Here is a 26,177-nt window from a genome sequence, read left to right as displayed (position 1 = left end):
TCTTACGTTCTCCCAACTCCTCTGCGAACGGGTTCTCGGTCGTTAAAGTTGACAGCCGTTCTTTTTGCTACAAGCGCGGGGTTACACGGATGGGGGACGAAGATGGGCGCTACGCCAAACCTGGGGCCAGATTCATGAAGCGGTTACGCGAGCACTTATGAACCTGGGGCCAGATTCACGAAACAGTTAGGCAAGCACTTACGAACCTGGGGCCAGATTCGTGAAGGGGTTACGCAAGCACTTATGAACCTCAATGAAATCCTGATTCTTGAGTAATCTTGAGGTTATCTTGAGATGATTTCGGGGCTTTTTAGTGTCCCCGCGGCCCGGTCCTCGACCAGGCCTCCACCCCCAGGAAGCAGCCCGTGACAGCTGACTAACACCCAGGTACCTATTTTACTGCTAGGTAACAGGGACATAGGGTGAAAGAAACTCTGCCCATTGTTTCTCGCCGGCGCCTGGGATCGAACCCAGGACCACAGGATCACAAGTCCCGCGTGCTGTCCGCTCAGCCGACCGGCTCCCTACCAATAGATAGACCAATGCTCATTTCTGTTAGGGACTAGTTTCATCCTTTACCATTGTCTTTCAAATTAATTTTTCCAACCTATTTCTCCTCGGACGCAGCCTCGTTGAACTTCTCTTATCACAACATGCCTAACTTGAAAATTAGTCCTTGCTTTGTTGATGGTGATTCTTTCCTTTTTCACTATATTTAAATTCTCTAAATCATCACACTAAGCGTGATCCGACTTAACACACTGCCTATTTGTGCTATCATTCTACCGGTGTCTTAATTTAATTCTGTAAGTATTTACTCTTTCTTTAAGTTTTTTTTGCGTTTACTCAACTTACCTTCTTTGGTTGTTCTCAGTTTTTTCTTTCTTCTTTTGGGGAAGTTTCCTTTTGCTCGGTTTTCATGCTTTCCCTTTCTCCACCTGCACTTTACCCGTTCTTTCCTTATAACGTTTTCCCATTTCTTCCTTAAATTTTCGACTATAGGGTCCAGGGGCCAGATTCACGAAAGCACTTACGCAAACACTTACGAACCTGTACATCTTTTCTCAATCATTGCCGGCTTTGTTTCCAATTATTAAACAGTTAATGAGCTCCGAAGCACCAGGAGGCTGTTTATAACAAGAACAACAGTTGAATGGGAAGTTTTCATGCTTGTAAACTGTTTAATAAATGTAACCAAAGCCGTCTAAGATTGAGGAAAGATGTACACGTTCGTAAGTGTTTGCTTAAGTGCTTTCGTGAATCTGGTCCCAGGACGGACCGACATATTCAGTCATATGTTCGTGAGTTTGGGTCATTTGTTTTGAGTCAAGTTACTGTGACTTATTCTCTGCACAAGTATATTAATTTATTTCTCCGTTTCTTATTTCTCTATTTTTCTGTAACTTAGTCTCCGTGGTGTAGCGGTAAGACACTCGCCTGGCGTTCCGCGAGCGCTTTGTCATGGGTTCGTATCCTGGCCGGGGAGGATTTACAAGGGGCAAATCCTTAACTGTAGCCTCTGTTTAATTCAACAGTAAAATGTGTACTTGGTTGTAACAACGATTCTTCGCGGCGGGGATCGTATTCCAGGGACCTGCCCGAAACGCTACGCGTACTAGTGGCTCTACAAGAATGTAACAACTCTTGTGTGTGTGTGTATGTATATATATAATATATATATATATATATATTAAATATATATATATTAAATATATATATATAATATATATATATATAAAATATATATATATATATATATATATATATATATATATATATATATATATATATATATATATATATATATATATAATATATATATATCCCCCCAAAAGAAAAAAAAAAATTTAGCAACCCATCAAAGAATTAATCTAACATTTCTGGTTATTTGATCGACATTAAATTTGATAAAATATAATCCATCATTCCGCCCTTAACATTCTTTATTAAAAATATGTTGTAAATGGTAAATATATCTGAAATCGTCACTGGAAGCTTAACAGTAAAATGAAGGCCAGATTCATCTTGGAGGCATCTTTAAAGTTGACTGTAATCATTCTTAAAATTAGAATTGCAAAGCTCTTGCAAAGCTCTTATTGCTTGCTTGATAAGCTCTTGGTCGTAATGAAAGTTCGTCGCACCTATTACTGCACTAGTTACCGAGAATGTAGCATTTTGATTCTTATTGCATAAATGACAATTTATGCCAATGAGAATTGGATGCAATTCTAGACATGTCTATGTAATTGCTACAAGACTAGTCTAGTTTGTTTATTAGCATCTTTGTGTTGATTATCGTTGTGACCAACTTTCACATAGATATGCAGAGCAACAAGCCCTCGAATGTACTTTTGGTGGGCTATTCTTAGGTTTAGTAGGAACTCCCTATTTCCTAGTTCCACGTCTTTTTCGTTTCCTTAATTATTCTGCTTATGTTATCCTTTCCCTTTTCACCAACACTTCCTCCTCCTCTCCCCCCCCCCTCTTTTTTTCCTCCAGCGCCCCTACTCCCCTCTTCCCCTAGCTCTCCTGATAATTCCCTCCCTCCCCATAACTACTCCCCTCTTCCCCCAGCACTTCTGATAATTCCCTCCCTCCCCATCACTCCTCTTACTCCCCTCTTCTTTAGCACGCCTGATAATTCCCTCCCTCCCCAGAACTCCTCTTACTCCCCCTCTTCCCCTAGCACTCCTGATAATTCCCTCCCTCTCCAGCACTCCTCCCCTCTTCCCCCAGCACTCCTGATAATTCCCTCCCTCCCCAGCACTCCTCCCCTCTTCCCCCAGCACTCCTGATAATTCCCTCCCTCCCCAGCACTCCTTCCCTCTTCCCCTAGTGCTCCTGCTTCCCCCTCTCCCCATCACTCCACGCCCCCCTCTCCCCATCACTCCACACCCCCCTCTCCACATCACTCCACCCCCCTCTCCCCCCAGCACTCCTACTCCCCCTCTCCCCATCACTCCACGCCCCTCTCTCCCCCTTCTACGACTTTCTCCGGGCTTTCTGACAGGCAGCTTTAAGTTTTTAATATTGTTTTTGTTTACTGCAATAATATACAGAAACGTAATTATAATACACAATTCATATCCACAACCCCCCCCCCCTGTAATTCTGTTTTCGTATATTTCTAAAAAGTTTATTAAAATAATATTTTGTATTTTCCGAGTACCGCTTATATTCTATTAAAATTAAAATGTTTAATATATCCTGCGCATTTTAGTGAGGAATTCGACTCTATATAATCTCGCCGTAGACAAGGAAAAAGAAACCGAATTAAAAAGCGTATTTTTTTTAGCAATTTTTTTGCTCGCTTGTGAGAGCCATTGGTGAGTTTGGCTGGAGGCGTGGGTGGGGGTTTGTGGGGCAGATGTGGACTTCATGGCAGGCAGCGCTGGAGTGTGAATGATAAATTTTTTTTCTCCTCTTCTGCATGATATTTCTGTGCGTTTAAAGCTGTACCCTCGTTTCCTGTTACCAGCAGGGGAGATTGCTTTGGTGGTGAGCGCTCTACGACGCGAAGTTTGGGGGGGGGGGTAAGGGGACGGGTTGTCGTGCATGTCTTAGCCCCTGGCGGCTAGCCGTGCAGGCTTAGCCCCTGGCGGCTGGCCGTGCAGGCTTAGCCCCTGGCGGCTAGCCGTGCAGGCTTAGCCCCTGGCGGCTAGCCGTGCAGGCTTAGCCCCTGGCGGCTAGCCGTGCAGGCTTAGCCCCTGGCGGCTAGCCGTGCAGGCTTAGCCCCTGGCGGCTAGCCGTGCAGGCTTAGCCCCTGGCGGCTAGCCGTGCAGGCTTAGCCCCTGGCGGCTGGCCGTGCAGGCTTAGCCCCTGGCGGCTGGCCGTGCAGGCTTAGCCCCTGGCGGCTAGCCGTGCAGTCTTAGCCCCTGGCGGCTAGCCGTGCAGGCTTAGCCCCTGGCGGCTGGCCGTGCAGGCTTAGCCCCTGGCGGCTAGCCGTGCAGTCTTAGCCCCTGGCGGGTAGCCGTGCAGTCTTAGCCCCTGGCCCCCAGCCGTGCGGGCTTAGCCCCTGGCGCCCAGCCGTGCGGGCTTAGCCCCTGGCGCCCAGCCGTGCGGGCTTAGCCCCTGGCGCCCAGCCGTGCAGGCTTAACCCCTGGCGCCCAGCCGTGCGGGCTTAGCCCCTGGCCCCCAGCCGTGCGGGCTTAGCCCCTGGCCCCCAGCCGTGCGGGCTTAGCCCCTGGCCCCCAGCCGTGCGGGCTTAGCCCCTGGCCCCCAGCCGTGCGGGCTTAGCCCCTGGCCCCCAGCCGTGCGGGCTTAGCCCCTGGCCCCCAGCCGTGCGGGCTTAGCCCCTGGCCCCCAGCCGTGCGGGCTTAGCCCCTGGCCCTCAGCCGTGCGGGCTTAGCCCCTGGCCCCCAGCCGTGCCGGCTTAGCCCCTGGCCCCCAGCCGTGCGGGCTTAGCCTTGACGATTTTGCACATTATGTTAGCTTGGCTGGCACCCTTGTGCAATTAAATCTGTAACTGCTTGCAGTTAAGTTTGAATTTAGTGTAAAGGATGAAGGCTGGCTCTCTGGCAGTAAGGTGGCGGCGCGCAGGAAGTTGCGTGGCATATAGCTGGCGGAATTTGTGATAGTCTCTTGCGCCGCCGGCCACATACCCCAGAAAACTTTGCCGCATTATTTTAGGCCAAGTTTGACATATATGGGGATACTTAGGTCTCCAGAGAAAGTAGGGAACGTCTTCACGTGCCCTAAGGGACGGGGTTGGAGTTGGACGAGAGAGATATATCTTGTTTCGCTCTATCAGCTTTATGAAGAATGAACTGGATATGAACACACGTTCTCCGAGAACAAAGGAGTTCAAACAAATCTTGATATATTTTGTTGGGGGAGGGAGTTACCCTGTGTCTTGGTATGAAGAGCTAGCTTAATTTAAAACTTTTGGTTGTTAGCACTAATTGTGTGATACTGTGACAATTTATTGGCAAGTTTAGAAATAAGAGTTAAATACAAAGGTTTTGTCTTGGACTTTTCTTTCCGTTAAAGGTTAGTAAAGTATTGCAAACTTTTGTACTAGTGGGAAAATTTGACCGTTCATAGAAATGACTAAAATGGGTCAATGTAAACTCCTTGAAGCCTATTTTTGTACCAGGTCAGCTATGGGCCTTCATGCCCCTTAGCATGTCCAGTACTGTAACCACTCAGCCACAGACTGTCCAAAAGTATTGGAAAGTCGTTTGACTTTTAACTCCAATACCCGACAGTGCTCGTGACTAATTTTGGGCACAGGTATTTCATCAAATCACTTGAGCATGCTGCAGTCTTCACACTACACTGGTTCTAACTTAATCTCTAACGTCATTTATCTACTAGAAGCGAAACGTGGATACAGGGCAAGGATTTCAGATTTTACAATTTGTGATCAAATGGTTTGCTATTTCATGGAACGTGAATTTAGATTTATCTCTAAATCGGTCAATTTTTTCAGTTTTTAAATGTAAAGTTCTAGTGTGTATCCCTGTCTTTTGTCCACACACTTTACACTTCATCTTGGTCCCTGTACAAGCCGAACTGCCAAAGATACTTGTAGTCAGTTATCTTGAGATGATTTTGGGGCTTTAGTGTCCCCGCGGCCCGGTCCTCGACCAGGCCTCCACCCTCAGGAAGCAGCCCGTGACAGCTGACTAACACCCAGGTACCTATTTTACTGCTAGGTAACAGGGGCATAGGGTGAAAGAAACTCTGCCCATTGTTTCTCGCCGGCGCCTGGGATCGAACCCAGGACCACAGGATCACAAGTCCAGTGTGCGGACACGCACAATCGTTTACAATCTGTGACAGTTTCCTTATTTTGTTTCTTGCCCCATATACTTGTCTGACACATTTCTTTGTGATGAACATTTGATCTGCTGGATGCCGTTTCCAATATTCTACTTTCTTCAGATTCATCTTAAAAGTTCACATCTAATGACACTTTTAAGGGATTTGATAGTTCAAGATTACGGTCAACATTGTCTTTATATACTGCAATTTTCAAAAGGGCCTCGGTTGTAAATTAAACGGCTCCACTTACAACCCAACCCTTGCTCACAACCCCTCACCCTTGCTCACAACCCCTCACCCTTGCTCACAAACCACACCCTTGCTCACAACCCCTCACCCTTGCTCACAAACCACACCCTTGCTCACAACCCCTCACCCTTGCTCACAAACCACACCCTTGCTCACAACCCCTCACCCTTGCTCACAAACCACACCCTTGCTCACAACCCCTCACCCTTGCTCACAAACCACACCCTTGCTCACAACCCCTCACCCTTGCTCACAACCCCTCACCCTTGCTCACAAACCACACCCTTGCTCACAAACCACACCCTTGCTCGCAACCCCACACCCTTGCTCACAACCCCTCACCCTTGCTCACAACCCCTCACCCTTGCTCACACCCTCACCCTTGCTCACACCCTCACCCTTGCTCACACCCTCACCCTTGCTCACACCCTCACCCTTGCTCACACCCTCACCCTTGCTCACACCCTCACCCTTGCTCACACCCTCACCCTTGCTCACAACCCCTCACCCTTGCTCACAACCCCTCACCCTTGCTCACAACCCCTCACCCTCGCTCACACCCTCTCACCCTCGCTCACACCCTCACCCTCGCTCACACCCTCACCCTCGCTCACACCCTCACCCTTGCTCACACCCCCTCACCCTTGTTCACAAACCACACTCTTGCTCACACCCCCTCACCCTCGCTCACACCCCCTCACCCCCGCTCACACCCTCACCCTTGCTCACACCCTCACCCTTGCTCACAACCCCTCACCCTCGCTCACACCCTCACCCTCGCTCACACCCTCACCCTTGCTCACACCCCCTCACCCTTGTTCACAAACCACACCCTTGCTCACACCCCCTCACCCTCGCTCACACCCTCACCCTTGCTCACACCCCCTCACCCTTGTTCACAAACCACACCCTTGCTCACACCCCCTCACCCTCGCTCACACCCTCACCCTTGCTCACACCCCCTCACCTTTGTTCACAAACAACACCCTTGCTCACACCCCCTCACCCTCGCTCACACCCTCACCCTTGCTCACACCCCCTCACCCTTGCTCACAAACAACTAGTACTCATTATCAACCACTCCCGCTCCATACTGTATAGGAAGGAAGAAAGGAATACTATATTTGTATTTTTAACAAATTTCTCATAATGTTTGTATTGAAGTATTGCTGGTAGACGGGGAGCGAAAAGCCGTCCACGATTGAGAACTTTCAGAGAAAACTAGACTGTTTTCTTAAAAGAACGTGCCGGACCAACCGGGCTGTGGTGGGTATGTTGGCCTGCGGGCCACTCCAAGCAACAGCCTGGTGGACCAAACTCTCTCAAGTCAAGCCTGGCCTCGGGCCGGGCTTGGGCAGTAGAAGAACTCCCAGAACCCCATCAAGCAGGTATATGTGGGTCTGCGGGCCGCTCCAAGCAACACCCTGGTGGACCAAACTCTCACAAGTCAAGCCTGGCCTCGGGCCGGGCTTGGGCAGTAGAAGAACTCCCAGAACCCCATCAAGCAGGTATATGTGGGCCTGCGGACCGCTCCAAGCAACAGCCTGGTGGACCAAACTCTCACAAGTCAAGCCTGGCCTCGGGCCGGGCTTGGGCAGTAGAACAACTCCCAGAACCCCATCAAGCAGGTATAACTATGGAGTTTGATGTATCCTCTCTTCATTCTAGTGATTTTTTTGTGCATAAAGAACAATTCTCTGACAAGCAATTTAGTTTAACATTATTTTAGTTCACGCCGGGAGAGCGGGAAAGGGAGATAAGTGTGTATCCTTTCCGTGACATTATTAGGCTTGTGGCGCTGGAATAATATTAAGTATTAACGGAGATATTAACATTTGAAGGGTGTATTTACTTTGAATTAGGGTTAAAGTATTAATATTGTAAAACATCGCACACAGTGTATAACACACACACCACACCACACCACACGGGGCTTGACATCGTGAACACAGCCAGTAATTTTTTTTTATGCATTTGAAACTTGTATGAATATTCGTGTCCCTACTCTGCAGTTGCTGCTTGGAAATATATAGTACAGGTACATAAATGTGCTGCTGTCATGCACCTCCTAAGTAATGAGGGGGCCATGCCCCATCACACCCTCTCCACTCCCTCTCCCGATATCCTTGACTCAGTATAACTTGATATCATTATATAATGCTAAAAAGAATTTTCTGACTATCGCCTCTGTTCGCTAAATTGTATTTTGCAAATTGTACCTTAACTTTATTGTGAAACTTGAAGTAGTAGTCAGTATTTGAAAGTTGAAATATGGATAAAGTAGAGCTGTGAGACTCATACTTTGGTTCAAGGGGACTTTTGACACCTCCAGAGGCCTCTAGTTTATTCCTCACCCGCCATACTCATCCTGTAAGCGATAGCGTAAAGTCTTGTTCAGACCCTATAGTGATTTTAACATTAACAATTGTATCTGTTTTGCACACCTTTTAATGATGAACAGCTACTAACAAAAAAAAAACACCCCTTACAATATCTATATTTACATTAATAATATTTACACTGAGGGTAGGTCTTTTTCTAATACATAAAATATTTAGGGATATTACAAGATCATATAGGAGCTTTTGCTATTATTATTATTAGTTTTCACACTACACTGCCTGTTCCTAAAATCATGTAATTCTATCTACTAGAAGCGAAACGTGGATACAGTGCAAGGATTTCAGATTTTTTTTTGTAATGGTTTGCCATTTCAAGCTACGTAGGGTTATCCTTGGCTCATTTTCTTAGTCTAAGATGCAATACTCAATGTAATGTTTCTCTCGGTTCACACTACAATTGACTTCGTCTGGACCCATATACATGCCGAACTGTCTGAGATACTTGTAGCCAACTTGTATACGAGCTGTGACCACGTCTGTTAGTCGTCTGATTGTGTTACTTGCCTCATACAGAAGTTTTGACACATTGGTTCTCGGTTGATCTGGTGGTTCCTGTTTTCACTATTCTACTTCAAATTCATCTAAGAGCTTTCGTCTGATGGCACATTTAATGGATCTATTTGATACCTCAAGATTACCTTCAGATTGCTTTATTTACTGCAAGCTTAGTAAGGGCATCAACTTTCATCATGTTCCTGCAGTCCAATGTGAGAGGAGATCCACAACATTTTTACTTTGACCCACTATTAAGTATGCATGCATATTTAAATATGTATATCTTGTATATAACTAAGTGTAATATATATATATATATATATATATATATATATATATATATATATATATATATATATATATATATATATATATATATATATAAAAAATAAAATAAAATATAAAAATATTTATTTTATTTATTTTTTAATATTTAAAAATATTTATATTTATATTTATTTATATTTATATTTATATATATATTTATTTATAAAATATTTATTTTATTTATTTTATAAATAAAAATGAATTTTGGAGAATTGATTTTTGATTTACCTCCAACAGTGAAACGAAATGTACGAAAGATTGAGAAAATTCGTGTTAGAATTATTAATCTTACTTTTTCGGTCATATTTAATAATATATATATATATATATATATATATATATATATATATATATATATATATATATATATATATATTAAATAATATTAAGGCATGTATATCTTTGTCTGACTTCGGAAACAAGCATGTTATTATTTGATTGTAAACTATTTAATGCTAGTAGTGAGGAAATAGTCTGAAAGAATTAAGTTGTCTACTACTGTTTTCAGTAATTTTGAATGGTACCAATATTGCTACTAGTTCAACTCGCGAGGTGGATGATAAAAAAAATACCCATTATTAATTTTTTAACCCAATTCGCCCGGGTTGGGTTTTTATCTATTTAATCAATACATAAAAAATCAAGTTTAAATTAAAATAAAAATAACCCCTGTAATTTGGCTCATATTGAAGCAATTTCTCTTTTAACCCGGTCGGGTTTATTTTAGCACTAGAGACTCGGTCCGGGTAAGCGAGTGGCTATCGTGCTATCAGGCTATCTTACAATTATGGTAACGTTATATGGAATACACATACTAGCTTGTAATGAATATTTATTTTTCATACAATGTAAGCATGTTTTTTTTCCTGTTTACATTTTCATGTAATTACTAATTTAAATAGTTTTTTTTTCCTTGCGCGAGTAAATAAGTTGTTTGCAGGGCAAATTTAGCTTGATGTTTTTTTAGCTCCAAGCCAGAGGTTTACTGTTTTAGACAAAATCGCTACTTTTGACAAAATCTAATTTTTTTTATTTTTTTTTAGATTTTTAGACAAAATCTGTCCACTCCCCTGACAGCTTGAGTGGACAGCGCTTTGGATTCGTAGTCCTGTGGTTCCGGGCTCGATCCCCGGCAGAGGCGGAAAGAAGTGGGCAAAGTTTCTTTCACCCTGATGCATCTGTTTACCTAACAGTAAAATAGGTATCTGGGAGTTAAACAGCTGTTACGGGGTGCTGCTTCCTGGGGATGTGTAACAAAAAGGAGGCCTGGCCGAGGCCCGGGCCGCGGGGACGCTAAGCCCCGAAATCATCTCAAGATAACCTCAAGATGCAAGCGTCGAATCAAAATATTGAGAGATAACAAAGGTAGAGAGTTATCATATAGCTCCTCTTCTAATTCTGTTAAACCTTGGATACTTGAGCAACAGATTTTTGGTAGCTAACTCACGTTTTGCTCTTTAACGATACAACAGATGCAATTATTTAACTCTGATTTATGTGCTAAGGATAATTAAAATATAAATAGGCAATGAGATATTTACATAAGCTTGCGCCTTAACCTCGAGTTCTGCATAACATTATCAGAGAAGGTGGCAGGGTTTACTTTGCACGAGAGAGCAATGGAATATATTCCCGTCATAATTCTTTAATATTTAGTGGGTAATTTTAAAGCCACTTATATATATTTTTTTAAATTAAATATAAATTTTTCGACTTGGCACAAGATATTAAAGTTGCAAATATGAGTGTATTGCTTTAACCAGTTTGAATAGTTTAATATGCAGCACAATTTTCGTGGACGCACTCTTGATGTTTTTCTATAGATGTAGTGAGTTATGCTTCGTCGTTAATCGTGTCAGGGTCACTTGTTTCTCTGAAGCTCAAGATTAATATCACAGGCGGTTTGCATAGCCTTGATATCCAAGGCAGGAAAGTTTTAAGGCAAGATTTGTTTGGGCATTTTATCACGGGTTAGGAAGATCGCTGGATGGCAAAGAGCAAACATTAAAGTCTTGTCAGCTTCAGAAGCGTTCATAGATTTCCTTTAGGGAACTAAGTTCTGCAGTACGATGTATCAGGACAAATTTAGAGCATGTTATCGAAATTGGCTTTGTTGTGTTGTGTATAGTTACCATTCTTTAAGGCTTAGCTTATCTGGGAGGTTAAGAACCTATGCAGGCGATGAATCGCAAGAACGTGGCTAAAGTATGTTGACCAGACCACACACTAGAAGGTGAAGGGACGACGACGTTTCGGTCCGTCCTGGACCATTCTCGAGTCGATTGAGAATAGTTCAGGACGGACAGAAACGTCGTCGTCCCTTCACCTTCTAGTGTGTGGTCTGGTCAACGTTAAGAACCTATATTAATGTCATCCCCCTCAAATTTCTTTTCGTAACTTTGAAGGCAGCATAGTGCGTTTATATTCTAAATTTCCGATATTCTTTTGGTCTCGGGGCAAGGGAGCGCCGTGGTTTCTCAGCAAGGTTTATTCTGTTTCACGAACACGATTAAGAACATGCAGAATGCCACCTCTATGTTGTCTTCAAAATCGTTCTCGTCTATTAGAATGCTATGTTCGGCTCTGCACTGTATCGCTCGCATAACACTTGACTAACCCGCTGTTGTTAACGCCTCTACTGTATTGCTTCCAGTACATAACTTTGCACACTATTGGACGTTGTAGTGCCCTTTCAGTGAGCTGGTGTCGTTAACTGCTGTAGTATAGACATTTTACTGTAGACTGCATTACACTCCTATCCCCCTGTCTCGACTCTGGAAGGTATTTTCTGCTTCACTACAGGCAAACACGCTCCACACAAAGCACACGCATAATTATTAAATATTTTGATTCCAGGTACATTTTTTAATATTCACGTATTTGTCGATTTGAATTGGTTATGTCATAAATGTCTGTAAAAATCCTACACCTTTCGCCTAACCAGAAACGTAAACCCAAGCAATCGACCTAACCTATTCCAATGCATATAGAAAACGTCAAAGTTTATTTACTTAATACAATGCATTTGTAACGTTGGTAACGGTAACGTGAGGAAAAAACTACCAATTAGTTGAGTGAATGGGTTGTACAGAGGAGTGGGAGGCAGGATGGCGAGGGAAGCTATGTAAATATATCAGGTGGAATGAAGGGAAGGGGGGGACAGGGTGAAATGAAGGGGGGGGTCGGAGGGGGTGAAAAGGGGGGGGGGCAGGGTGGGATATAGGGGGGTCGGGATAGGATAGGCGGGGGTGGACCTAGGATAAGTTGGTTGAAGAAGGCGTAGAGGGGGTACCCATCTACGTATTATTTACGATATATCATACAATATATCATTCTATACATCATACGATATATCATTCTATATATCATATGATATATAAAATGCACGAGATGTGATTCGTCCTTAACATTCCTGCTAATGCAGGTTTTTAATCCTACTAGAAACTCAAGGCAGGCTTGTTCGGTTTTCCAACTTCTGTATGTTACTCCCTTTAACACTTGAATATCATATTTTATGACAAGTGAAGATCTAAGTAGCAAGAGGTTCTTATTGTTTATCTTAAGGGAGAGGAACGGAAAACTACAAGTGTTATCATGCTTGATTGATATCTTGTTTACTCACTTTTCGTGGTGTTTGACTTACTTTTTTTAGTTTTCAGTTCGTTAATGGTACCTACCTTGAGGTGATTTCGGGGCTTAGCGACCCCGCGGCCCGGTCGTCGACCGAGCCTGCCTGTAAGTTGTGTATAATTTTCAAAATTTGTTTGATGAAAAATTCATGGTTTGCAATTTTATGTTCACTTTTAAGTTTGTTGTATAGAGCCGGGAGCCGGTCGGCCGAGCGGACAGCACGCTGGACTTGTGATCCTGGGTTCGATCCCAGGCGCCGGCGAGTAACATTGGACAGAGTTTCTTTCACCCTATGCCCCTGTTACCTAGCAGTAAAAATAGGTACCTGGGTGTTAGTCAGCTGTCACGGGCTGCTTCCTGAGGGTGGAGGCCTGGTCGAGGACCGGGCCGCGGGGACACTAAATAGTCCCGAAATCATCTCAAGATAACCTCTCAAGATATACTATATCTTTTGTTTGGGTAAACTTTTCTTCAGTCTAGTGAAGCTTCTTATTACTGCGTAGCTTTCTTCTTCCTGCTTCTGCTTATTTAGAAATAATTTATTTATTTAATAATTAAAATAATTTAATTTATTTATTATTTGTATTTTGAAGGCTTATATTGCCTAAGTTTCAATATATTGCCCATGTTTATAAATAGCGCACTATGTTGAGAGTAGAGGCAGCTGTTGGTTATGTCGAGTTTTCACCAATAAACTTTCTCCAACACGACCCCTCATGCTCAGGGCCCAGATTCACGAAGCACTTTCAAACCTGGAGCCAGATTCACGAAGCAGTTATGCAAGCACTTACGAATCAGGGGCTAGATTCACGAAGCAGTTATGCAAGCACTTACGAACCTGGGGCCAGATTCACGAAGCAGTTACGCAAGCACTTACGAACCTGGGGCCAGATTCACGAAGCAGTTACGCAAGCACTTACGAACCTGGGTCATATTCACGAAGCGGTTACGCAAGCACTTAGGCACCTGTACATCTTTTCTCAATCTTTGGCGGCTTTGTTTACAATTATTAAACAGTTAATGAGCTCGGAAGCACCAGGAGGCTGTTTATAACAATAACAACAGTTGATTGGCAAGTTTTCATGCTTGTAAACTGTTTAATAAATGTAACCAAAGCCGTCAGAGATTAAGGAAAGATGTACACGTTCGTAAGTGCTTGGGTAACTTCTTCGTGAATCTGGTCCTAGGGGTCCGAAGATCAAAAGAGCTCTTGTGTAAAGGATAAAAGAATGAAATTATTTGTAATTTACATTTTACACATCTTAAACACCCCCCTACCCTACGCCTACCCATCCTCACCTGAATACCAAAAATGCTAATATAAAATGTTATTTTGTTGAGTGTGCCAACTAGGTACACTTTTCTTTGTTCCTAGTCGAACGGGGCAATTAAGGGAAGCCGGTCGGCCGAGCGGACAGCACGCTGGACTTGTGATCCTGGGTTCGATCCCAGGCGCCGGCGAGAAACAATGGGCAGAGTTTCTTTTACCCTATGCCACTGTTACCTAGCAGTAAATAGGTACCTGGGTGTTAAGTCAGCTGTCACGGGCTGCTTCCTGGGGGTGGAGGCCTGGTCGAGGACCGGGCCGCGGGGACACTAAAGCCCCGAAATCATCTCAAATCATCTCAAGATAGTTGTATGGTCACCTTCGAGACGCGTGTAATAGTTTGCTTCGTTCATTATCCACCTTATCCTTCCTGCTGCTACACTGTCTCCATATACGGCTTTATCCTGTTCTGTTCATTTCACCTATTTTCCAAGTTTCCCTATTTTCCTCCTCCGTCGCTGTTGATAGTATCTCAATTTTTGTTTACTTTCCATTCTTCCTTTTTTCCCATTACTGTATATCTTCGGTCCCAATTCCACTTCGCCCACTATTTCGGTTTTAACAATTAATGGGCGAATATACAGGCAGTGGTAGTAAATTTTTTTTGTTGATAATTTTTCGAAAAACTATTTAGGAATAATGCCCTTTAATAGTCAAGTACTTGGAGCTCTATAAAGGCTAGGAATGCTGCCGCTCTATGTAAGCTAGATGGTGCAGCTCTAGGCAGGCTAGGAATAGTGCCGCTCTATGTAGGCTAGGAATAGTGCCGCTCTATGTAGGCTAGGAATAGTGCCGCTCTATGTAGGCTAGGAATGTTGCAACTCTACGCAGGCTAGGAATAGTGCCGCTCTATGTAGGCTAGGAATAGTGCCGCTCTATGTAGGCTAGGAATAGTGCTGCTCTATGTAGGCTAGGAATGGTGCAGCTCTATGTAGGCTAGGAATGGTGCAGCTCTATGTAGGCTAGGAATGGTGCCGCTCTATGTAGGCTAGGAATGGTGCAGCTCTATGTAGGCTAGGAATAGTGCCGCTCTATGTAGGCTAGGAATAGTGCCGCTCTATGTAGGCTAGGAATAGTGCCGCTCTATGTAGGCTAGGAATGGTGCAGCTCTACGCAGGCTAGGAATAGTGCCGCTCTATGTAGGCTAGGAATGGTGCAGCTCTACTCAGGCTAGGAATGTGCAGTTACTGTAAAGTGATCAGCTCTAATAACTTAACTTTTGTCTTTTGAACAATCAAAATAGCAGCATTTATTTAGTAATGTCAACATGGTAATCACATCCAGCGATTTGACAATGTTTTTTACCTTTTAGACCAGATTTAAAGTCAATAATTTGATAGACCCCGTAAAGCATTTCTCGGCCATTAAAAATGAGGAGGGAAGGTTATCTTGAGATGATTTCGAGGCTTTTTAGTGTCCCCGCGACCCGGTCCTCGACCAGGCCTCCACCCCCAGGAAGCAGCCCGTGACAGCTGACTAACACCCAGGTACCTATTTTACTGCTAGGTAACAGGGGCATAGGGTGAAAGAAACTCTGCCCATTGTTTCTCGCCGGCGCCTGGGATCGAACCCAGGACCACAGGATCACAAGACCAGTGTGCTGTCCGCTCGGCCGACCGGCTCCCTCCCAGGGAAGAGTACAATTTCATAAAATATTTTGTAAAAGTGGAACGGGCGAGTTTTCTTTGTGTAGGCCACAATTACTTGGCACTTTTGTCTAAGGGTAAGTGTAGCTTTACCTTTGTACCTGAGGAAGGAAGAAACACGTCTCCAATGGTACAGTGGAGCACAAGCCTTAAATTTCATACTTCATTAAAATGTGTATAGATTTATTTTATGATGCTGGATGTGTATTTTTAAAAAGATATAGATATATTAAAGTAAATGTGTGTACTTTATAGTTAAACTGTTTATGGTAATATGTGTGTGTTTATAATCATTGCCCATTAAATATTGAAAATATATTGAATTATAATTATTTATATTGTAAATAAGGGAATTTTAAGAGTGAAAAGGATAGCTTTGAGAGAAATAGGAAAAATATGGTTGAATCAAATTCTATTTAAAATAAGACCAGTGGGTGCTATAGGAAACTGGGTACATTGGTGCATGAGCTGCACCAAGCAATTATCTGAAGCCGCGCTGAAGTTTCGAAATATCCCCTATCTTGTAAATGAGTTTTAACATTGTTTGGGAGTTGAAAAGTTTACAGGCTCTTGTTCCCAGTGGGTAACAAGATCTGATAAGTAGGTACAATCAGTAATGGGTAATACAGTAATAGATAATAGGTAATAATAGTTAATAGGTAATAATAGTTAATAGGTAATAATAGTTAATAGGTATAATCTATTGGGAATGTTATAAAAAGTGCATTTAGTTTATGCTTGTTTGGAAATGTTTGCATAAATGTTGTCTATACTCGTAATCAGTGCAGTTTGAGGTTTTTGAAGGTTACAATGTTGTTTGTTTAAGATTTGCTACCTGGAACAAGAAGTTCCAAGTAGCACGGACTATGGTGAGCCCGCAGTTAAGGTTACAAATACTAGATTATACAATTACAGTTTTTGTTAAACCAGCTGACTCTTATACGGACCTGCTCACATATATTCCCCTTCAGCCTTCTTGTGACGCACTTACCTGTAGCGGGGCTTATTGCCTCCTGAAAGGTCACTGGGGGCCAGACCACACACTAGAAAGTGAAGGGACGACGACGTTTCGGTCCGTCCTGGACCATTCTCAAGTCGATTGTGTGTGTTGTTGTGGTAAACATATTTCAGCCACGTTGACTCCTCGTCTGCGTAACTTGGGGCTTGACTGTGGATTGAATTTTAATACGTGTTCATATCTGTAGTTATATTGGTACCCATGGATATGTCTTACAAGTGCAACTCCTTCATAGGGAACAAGCTACTTGGGTAAAGGATAGGATTCCCATACTTTATTTTTTTTAGTGTGTACAAAGGTCATGCAGTCATTGATGGGTCAGGCTCGCTATTCATCCTAGGGTACAATTAGATACTTTAATGGTTATTTATATTATTCCAGCGGTCGTTGGTGTGATTAGTCGCCCAACAACAGTAATCTGCATGCTTCAGTATGTGGCACGTACGGTTACATAGAGTTGAAGGAAAACATGGTTTCGTATTGAATGGAAGAATCATTTCCTTGCGTTTAGTGTCTCTTAACCGTACTTCTCTGCTCTGTATCCAAACTCTTAATGCCTTATTGACGTCCATTCCAATCATACACAATTCTTATGCAAAAGGTTCTAAAGTTTGCATGTACAATTAGGATTGCGTGTAGTACTGTTCATAAACATGAATGAACACGCTATGAGAGATGTCTGTCTGTCCGTCTAAGGTTGGGGAACGATGCTTGGGGCTAGCCGCGTCCAACTTTACAGGGGGAATGGGCTGGGGTACGGGATGGACATAGGCTAGTCAGGCTTGGCCTTTAAGAAATGTTACCATTTATGGAGACCCTTGTGATTTTCAAGGCGTTTTCAAAAGTTTTCAGTGTTTTAGTAATAAGAAATTTTCTGAGAGAAAGGGCAGTGGGTGGAAGGAGAGGGAGGGGAGAGACAAAATAGGGGAACAAGAGTAGGGGGGGGGCAGGAAAGGGTGCAGAGAAGTGGTAGGAGACCCGGGTCCTACCGGAGAACCCGGGTTTCCTACCGGAGCGCACTCGTGGACTTCATTTGCCTACTGAAGGATTGGCCATCTCCATAGTGTGATACTAAGCTGGAGTTTTCGGCTTCGGTAGTTTTAGGAATGTGACTAACCAATGCATTTATTTATAATAACTTTTTTCAGTTTTATTTCATAGTTCACATCTATATATTAATGTGAATATATAGTGTTCTTAGATAAGTAGTTCTTTTTGGATTGTGTAGTTTACTGCGAAAATAGGAATGTTATTTGTGTTTCAAAAAGATGTGAATGTTAAAATAAAAAATAAATTGAGACAAACATGACTGTAGGAGTGTGGCAGGTTATTCAGAAATGCATTTTATCTGTCATGCTGAAAATTAGTCTTTCGAAATTAATATGGTTATGATTTTTTTTATAACTTTTGGTGTATTTGACCAGTGTTAATCTGGATTTAAAAGGTTCTAAAAATTTTTTTTCATTGGTCATTTCATTCTTAGTTGCAGGCGAGGAGTCACAATAACGGGGCTAAAGTATGTTGACCAGACCACACACTAGAAGGTGAAGGGACGACGACGTTTCTGTCCGTCCTGGACCATTCTTCAGTCGATTGACACAATTCACCTTCTAGTGTGTGGTCTGGGTAACATACTTTAGTCACAATAACGTGGCTAAAGTATGTTGACCAGACCACACACTAGAAGGTGAAGGGACGACGACGTTTCTGTCCGTCCTGGACCATTCTTAAGTCGATTGACACAATTCACCTTCTAGTGTGTGGTCTGGGTAACATACTTTAGTCACAATAACGTGGCTAAAGTATGTTGACCAGACCACACACTAGAAGGTGAAGGGACGACGACGTTTCTGTCCGTCCTGGACCATTCTTAAGTCGATTGACACAATTCACCTTCTAGTGTGTGGTCTGGGTAACATTCTTAGTTTTGTATCGAGAGCAAGATTGCGTGTTATAGCGACACGAAGACAGGTTAATGGTGCTTGTCAAGATCCTTGTCTAGCGGAAGGGTAGAAGACAATTTATTTTGGTTATAATGGTCCTGTGTAACCACCGCAATTACATACCGGTTTGACCTTTTCTGTGGAGACATATAGAAGAGAATGTAAACTTTGAGGTAGAGGAGAATGTAAACTTTGAGGTAGAGGAGAATGTAAACTTTCAGGTATAGAAGCGAATGTAAACTTTGAGGTATAGAAGATAATGTAAACTTTGAGGTATAGAAGATAATGTAAACTTTGAGGTATAGAAGCGAATGTAAACTTTGAGGTATAGAAGATAATGTAAACTTTGAGGTATAGAAGAGAATGTAAACTTTGAGGTAGAGGAGAATTTTGGTCATCAGTTTCTTGACCACATTTGACTGAATATTTCTTGGCTATTTATAAAAATGACTTTATCTTACTCTGAAACTCCGTGATGAGGGCTAAAAATTACATTATCTTACTCTAAAACTCTCAGTGGTGATTCAAACTCGTCCATTAGATTTCCAGCTTTATAATTTAAACCATACACATAGAAATCACCTCATCGTTTATTTTAATGAACAAATCCACAGGATTTGTTCATGTCGTGGCGCAGTCGACTAAGAGTGTGCCTGGGAGAACACCCAGTGTATGGGTTCGAACCCTCATCACGGCTTTTGTGGATTTGGTTATCTAAACCACTTTGTCATGGCATCTTTGGGGTTACGTGGGAAGGGTCGTACGAGGGCGCTGAGGATTTCGTGGTAGGGCCTGATTTTAGGTTATGCAAGTAGTTATCCTGGAAACACAAACCGAAACTGTCTCTATTATCCGCTTGTTACAACTCGTAAAAAAGTTGTTACATTTTGGCTTAACGTGTTTATGACGTATTAGAACGTTGTTACAACTGGCTATATTGGTTGTTATAACTGGTTAGGTGTTTTTACAAACCGAAACTGTCTCTATTATCCGCTTGTTACAACTCGTAAAAAAGTTGTTACATCTTGGCTTAACGTGTTTATGACGTATTAGAACGTTGTTACAACTGGCTATATTGGTTGTTATAACTGGTTAGGTGTTAAAACTTGTTCGAACGTTGTACCAACGTCGTAGTTTTGGTGTGTGTTTGGCGGGTAGTTACGTTATGATTACCTTTGATCTGCTGCTAAAACTAAAATGTAGCATATAAGAGTATTGTAAATTCTGAATATAGGGAAAAAACTGATTCCTCAATCAAATTTAGATCTTCTTGAGGTTATTTTGAGATGATTTCGGGGCTTTAGTGTCCCCGCGGCCCGGTCCTCGACCAGGCCTCCACCCCTAGGAAGCAGCCCGTGACAGCTGACTAACGCCCAGGTACCTATTTTACTGCTAGGTAACAGGGGCATAGGGTGAAAGAAACTCTGCCCATTGTTTCTCGCCGGCGCCTGGGATCGAACCCAGGACCACAGGATCACAAGTCCAGCGTGCTGTCTGCTCGGCCGACCGGCTCCTCCCTGTAGATAAGTACAGGATTCCTACACAATATACAAAAAGGGAAAGAAATATAAATTGACATTTAAAATATTTTGCTGAAAAGTTTTTGAAGTATATATATATATATATATATACACATATATATATATATATATATATATATATATATGCAATTGACGATCACAAAACACTGATCATTTTATGCGGAAAATCCACAGAGAAATATGAAATGAGGTGAACGTTTCGGCTTTGTTAAAGCCTTTGTCAACACCAGACTGACTAAGGAGAAGGGAGAAGGAGGGAAGATATATAGGCCGACACCTGACCACCCCATCCCAAGGGTTGGTCAGGTGTAATTAACCAAAACAGGTATAGCTTAGCTTAGAATGGTCAAAGAGGATTAAGCGGTCAGAGATCCCCACAGTATATCCCTTCTCCTTAGTCAGTCTGGTGTTGACAAAGGCTTTAACAAAGCCGAAATGTTCACCTCATTTCATATTTCTCTGTGGATTTTCCGCATATATATATATATATATATATATATATATATATATATATATATATATATATATATATATATATATATATATATATATATATATATATATATATATATATATAAAATGTACCTCTAAGCTAAGTTACCTAACAAGCAGAGTTTTCCTGCAATTATATATTAAAAATTTTTTTGTATGGTATGATGAAGTTTTCCATAAATTTATTTTTTTATTATGCGTGACTATTTAATTTTTGTATGCGTTAAAACGATTTTTTTTTATAAAACTTATTCAGTAATTCATGTTCTTAATATAATAGTAATTGGAATGAACCAATTTGAAGATAATTATTTATAAATAGTACCGTATTTATATAGATAAAGGCAAGTGGTGCCTTGTATACTGGGCCAAGTAGTGTTGTTCTGGCTATTAGGTACGACATATATATAATATAGGTTGTAAATGAAGTTTAACAGGAGTATGTATATTTGGCATGTGAATACCTAAGAGTTATAATGGATACCCTTGTGTGACTGACTGAAAAATATTGGAGGAGGAATAATATTCTGCGATCCAAAGTCTGCTCTTCAAGCAATCGAAAACTTCTCTTGGAAGATCGACAGCAAGAACCTCATACTCCCAATTATAAATGACCTAATTGATGCACAGAGTAAAGGGTCTCGAATTTCCTTTGTATGGATACCTTCACACATAAATATAACCCATCATAATGAGACAGACATTGCAGCCAAATTAGCGTGTAACAAGTTTGAAGTTGAATTAGATCTAGGTATCCCTATCTCTGCTGTCAAAACTGTATTGGTCCAAACATTCAGATCTGATAGGAAAGAACTTATTGACTCCCAACGACCTGAAAGTACTAGTATAAAAAGCTATGATTTGTTCAGATCTGAAACCTATATCTATGGGCAGCACCAAACGTCCACTAGACTGTGCGACACAGTGGTTGCAAGGATCAGGTTGGGTTACCGTTACCTGTGGCAGGTGGCTGCAGGTGACGGATCTCCCAATCCTGAGCACTCCAGGTGCAAACTGTGTGAGCAGGAACTACGGCATGATCTCCCGCACTACATCACTGAATGCCCAGTTATTAGACCATTCAGACCAGTTGGCATGAGGTACCTGGAGCTTTGCAATTACTTTATTCAATCTCGTATTCTTGAAGATATCCCCACAGTATACCCAAAATTTGCCAGTGCAGGCTACTAAACATATGGCCCTGTATGACTAACCATCCTGCGAGATAGGGACTTTTTAGCATCACCTAGTTAGCTTTTTGGACACACTGTACTCCACTTCATATAGTCTAGGGCAGGTGCACTAATGCAGATGTACCTCATGTATTAAAAAAAAAAAAAACTAACTAGCTGCCTATTACATGTGTCTGTATGACTAACCATCCTGTGTGATGGGGATTTTTAGCATCACATAGCTAGTTTTTTTTACACTACTGCCTTTCATATATCTTGAGGTTATCTTGAGATCATTTCAGGGCTTAGCGTCCTCGACCAGGCCTCCTTTTTGTTACACACCCCCAGGAAGCAGCCCGGAGCAGCTGACTAACTCCCAGGTACCTATTTACTGCTAGGTAATAGGGGCATTCAGGGTGAAAGAAACTTTGCCCATGTGTTTCTTATGATTCAATACGTATGTGTGTTACTTTCTGATATCTTAAGCAGGTCGTGACAGTGGAAGTAAATAGGTAAAATAGGAGCGAGCAACTAGCACATACTTCAGTCTTGAATTTCCACAACCGGCTGACTATTTAAAAATGGTCGCGGGATGCCCTGAAATCATCTCAAGATAACCTCAAGAAGATGCCTGCTTCTGAATACTGTGGTATCGTCTTCCAACAGCATTTCTAAGCAAATCCACAAGGGCCGTGACGAGGATTCGAACCTGCGTCCGGGAGCATCCCAGACACTGCCTTAATCGACTGAGCTACGACAGGGTTAGGCAGTGTCTGGGATGCTCCCGGACGCAGGTTCGAATCCTCGTCACGGCCCTTGTGGATTTGTTCATTTGAGGCATAACGTTAGTGTGATATCTGTGTGTAATTTCTAAGCAAATTTCACTATTTCAAACTATTTTTGAGAAGCATAAGACTGCGTATAAAACCCGTTAGATTGATCCCAACTCACACACTAATCACAAGTATGCATATAAGCCAGAAATTATAAAATGGTAGTGGCACACGAATGGGACATATTGTCCCATTTTCTGTTTTGGAACCTCTGGTAGGTTAGGTTCCGGCACTTTTCGTACGATAGTTTCTTGACGTTGGCAAACTTTAGGTGGATGGGGTGAATAAACTTTCACCTTGCTTGGGCCCACCACCTCCCTTCAAAGCTCTTACTTTCATAGACAATCGTTAGATATAGAAGACATGTTAAATTTGTTGGCCAGACTACACACTAGAAGGTGAAAGGACGACGATGTTTTGGTCCGTCCTGGACCATTCTCAAGTCGATTGTGAGATCACAATCGACTTGAGAATGGAAACGTCGTCGTCCCTTCACCTTCTAGTGTGTGGTCTGGCCAACATACTTTAGCCACGTTATTGTGACTCATCGCCTGCATACGTGTTAAATGTATTATTATTATAATTATTATTATTATTATTATTATTATTATTATTATTATTATTATTATTGATATCAGCTGTTGAATTTTCTGTAATAGGGAATAAAGCCCTCTATGCTGTTTATGTTCATTGAAGACCTTGGCATATGCCTTGGACATACACTATAATGTTTGTTGAGGTTCTTCCGGTACTAAAAATGCAATGTAGGTCATAAAAATTTTAATAATTAATGCCACCTTGCCAGGCAAGTCAAGGGAGCTGTTTTAATGACAGTAAGCGGAAAACTGCACGCATGCCGAAGTGGGCAAGTGTGTTGTTGCAACCCGTTCTCGCAAATTTAATAAGTCAATATTGACTTATTAAATATGTGCATAGGTGACATACTTAACATAATAGATACCCTTAAAAAGATTCATAGAAAACACCGACCTTACCTAACCTTCTTAGTATGTTAAGATAAGCATCTTATTGCTTAGTAATTACACCTATTACCTAACCTATAATAGGTATAGGTTAAGTAATAATTGTAATTACGAAGCAATAAGATGCTTATCTTAAGATACTAACAAGGTTAGGTAAGGTCGGTGTTTTCTATGAATCTTTTTAAGGGTATCTATTATGTTTAGTATATCACCTATGCACGTAGTTAATAAGTCAATATTGCCTTTACGAATTTGCGAGAACGGGTTGGTTCCCTCGTGTCTGAGAGCTTACTGATGCCCTTGCCTCTGTTTTTGCTGGTTTAATTTAACCAGTACTCGCTGAAATTTTTTTTTGGAGGGGGAATGTTGGTTCCGAATCCTCTACAGGTTATCTTCTTGAGGTTATCTTGAGATGATTTCGGGGCTTTTAGTGTCCCCGCGGCCCGGTCCTCGACCAGGTCTCCACCCCCATGAAGCAGCCCGTGACAGCTGACTAACACCCAGGTGCCTATTTTACTGCTAGGTAACAGGGGCATAGGGTGAAAGAAACTCTGCCCATTGTTTCTCGCCGGCGCCTGGGATCGAACCCAGGACCACAGGATCATAAGTCCAGCGTGCTGTCCGCTCAGCCGACCGGCTCCAGGTGTTTAAATTCAAGGTATAAAATAAATTTCGGCGGTCTTTTTTTATTTTTAAATGTAAGTTATATGCCAATGAATGGAAATGCCAGTATTAAGAACTGTTTAAATGCTACAAGAATAAAGATTGGAATACTGTATAAATATGTTGGCAGCTGTGATGCCTATATTGCAGGTTGTAAAGCTATAGATAGACGATACCTATACGGGTCAGAAGCTACGATACCTATACGGGTCAGAAGCCACGATACCTATATGGGTCAGAAGCTACGATACCTATACGGGTCAGAAGCTACGATACCTATACGGGTCAGAAGCTACGATACCTATACGGGTCAGAAGCTACGATACCTATACGGGTCAGAAGCTACGATACCTATACGGGTCAGAAGCTACGATACCTATACGGGTCAGAAGCTACGATACCTATACGGGTCAGAAGCCACGATACCTATACGGGTCAGAAGCCACGATACCTATACGGGTCAGAAGCCACGATACCTATACGGGTCAGAAGCTACGATACCTATACGGGTCAGAAGCTACGATACCTATACGGGTCAGAAGCTACGATACCTATACAGGTCAGAAGCCAAGATACCTATACGGGTCAGAAGCTACGATACCTATAAGAGTTACAAGCCACGATACCTATACCCGAAACGCTTTGCGTAATACTGGCTTTAGGCATTGTATGTACCAGCTCTATCTATATAAACCTAGCAATTTTTGTAAAAATCTTTTGTATGTATGTATCTTACCTGAATAAACATTTATTTATTTCTATACGGGGTTACATTGCTACTAGTAGAACTTGTAGATACTGAAAGATATAAGGGGGTGCAGGCAGCTTAAGGCATTTGCGAGTGGGGTCTACACACTGAAGACAAAAGTGCTTGATTATTATCCTCAAGCAATTCGTGTATATGTCGCAGCTTATGAGACACTTGCTGTTTTTCCACATCACATGACCTTAACCAGGCATTTTTCTGGGTCGATGAATGCCATTAGTCATTGTAAAATTGTTGATGGTTTTTTTCAAAGCCTGCTATTTACAGTTTCATAATAAGTTGACCAGACCACACACTAGAAAGTGAAGTGACAACGACGTTTCGGTCCGTCCTGGACTATTCTCAAGTAGATTGTGAGAGTGGTCCAGGGCGGACCGAAACGTCGTCGTCCCTTCACTTTCTAGTGTGTGGTTTGGTCAACATATTTCAGCCACGTTATTGTGACTCCTCTATTATATTAGTTTGTGGACATGATAGGCTAGATTGAAAGACTTAAAAAGGCTGGATTGAGAGACTTAAAAATTAAGAATGCCATGCCAGTGATTAAGCGTCTTTTGTCTCTCAAGTTAGACTGGTTGGCACAGCTTCGGCCTCGCTTTATTGCAGGGTTGACGTTCGATCCCAGATGGTTCAAGTGGCTGAGCAAGATTCCTTCAGTCCATCTTCATATCTTAAGTCTGGGCTCATGTTTCTCTTAAGGGCAACATAGTCATACTGGCTTACTGCTTTCTCCTGATAATTATCTGGCCTCTTCCCCTTTCATGGCAGCTGAGATAACCGTGCCAGAAGGCAGAATTATATCCTATCCTGCAGAAATTTTTAAGGACATGTATCGCACAATGTCTATATGATTGTCTAGTCAGGTCCCTGATTTGCACAATAAAATTAATTATGGGAAGAAGTGTAGAATAATCCATGTGAATA

General features: G+C 42.2%; 1 protein-coding gene across 3 annotated transcripts in view; it reads left to right on the top strand.

Moving 5' to 3' along the window:
* The window catches only part of LOC123747157 (ELAV-like protein 1), a 300,388-nt gene that overhangs the window by 16,155 nt on the left and 258,056 nt on the right, over nucleotides 1-26,177 (top strand). The window contains exon 2 of one of the 3 annotated variants that reach the window (XM_069313928.1): nucleotides 12,892-12,974. The exons of the other annotated variants lie outside the window; for them this stretch is intronic. The gene's annotated coding sequence lies outside the window, so the exon portion shown is untranslated. The remainder of the gene's footprint in view (nucleotides 1-12,891; nucleotides 12,975-26,177) is intronic. 3 annotated transcript variants of the gene reach the window in all.

This window comes from Procambarus clarkii, chromosome 77, assembly GCF_040958095.1.
Source record: "Procambarus clarkii isolate CNS0578487 chromosome 77, FALCON_Pclarkii_2.0, whole genome shotgun sequence".
NCBI lineage: Eukaryota > Metazoa > Arthropoda > Malacostraca > Decapoda > Cambaridae > Procambarus > Procambarus clarkii.
The sequence above is the reverse complement of the archived record's forward strand: the minus strand, read 5'-3'. Positions and strand labels throughout refer to the sequence as shown.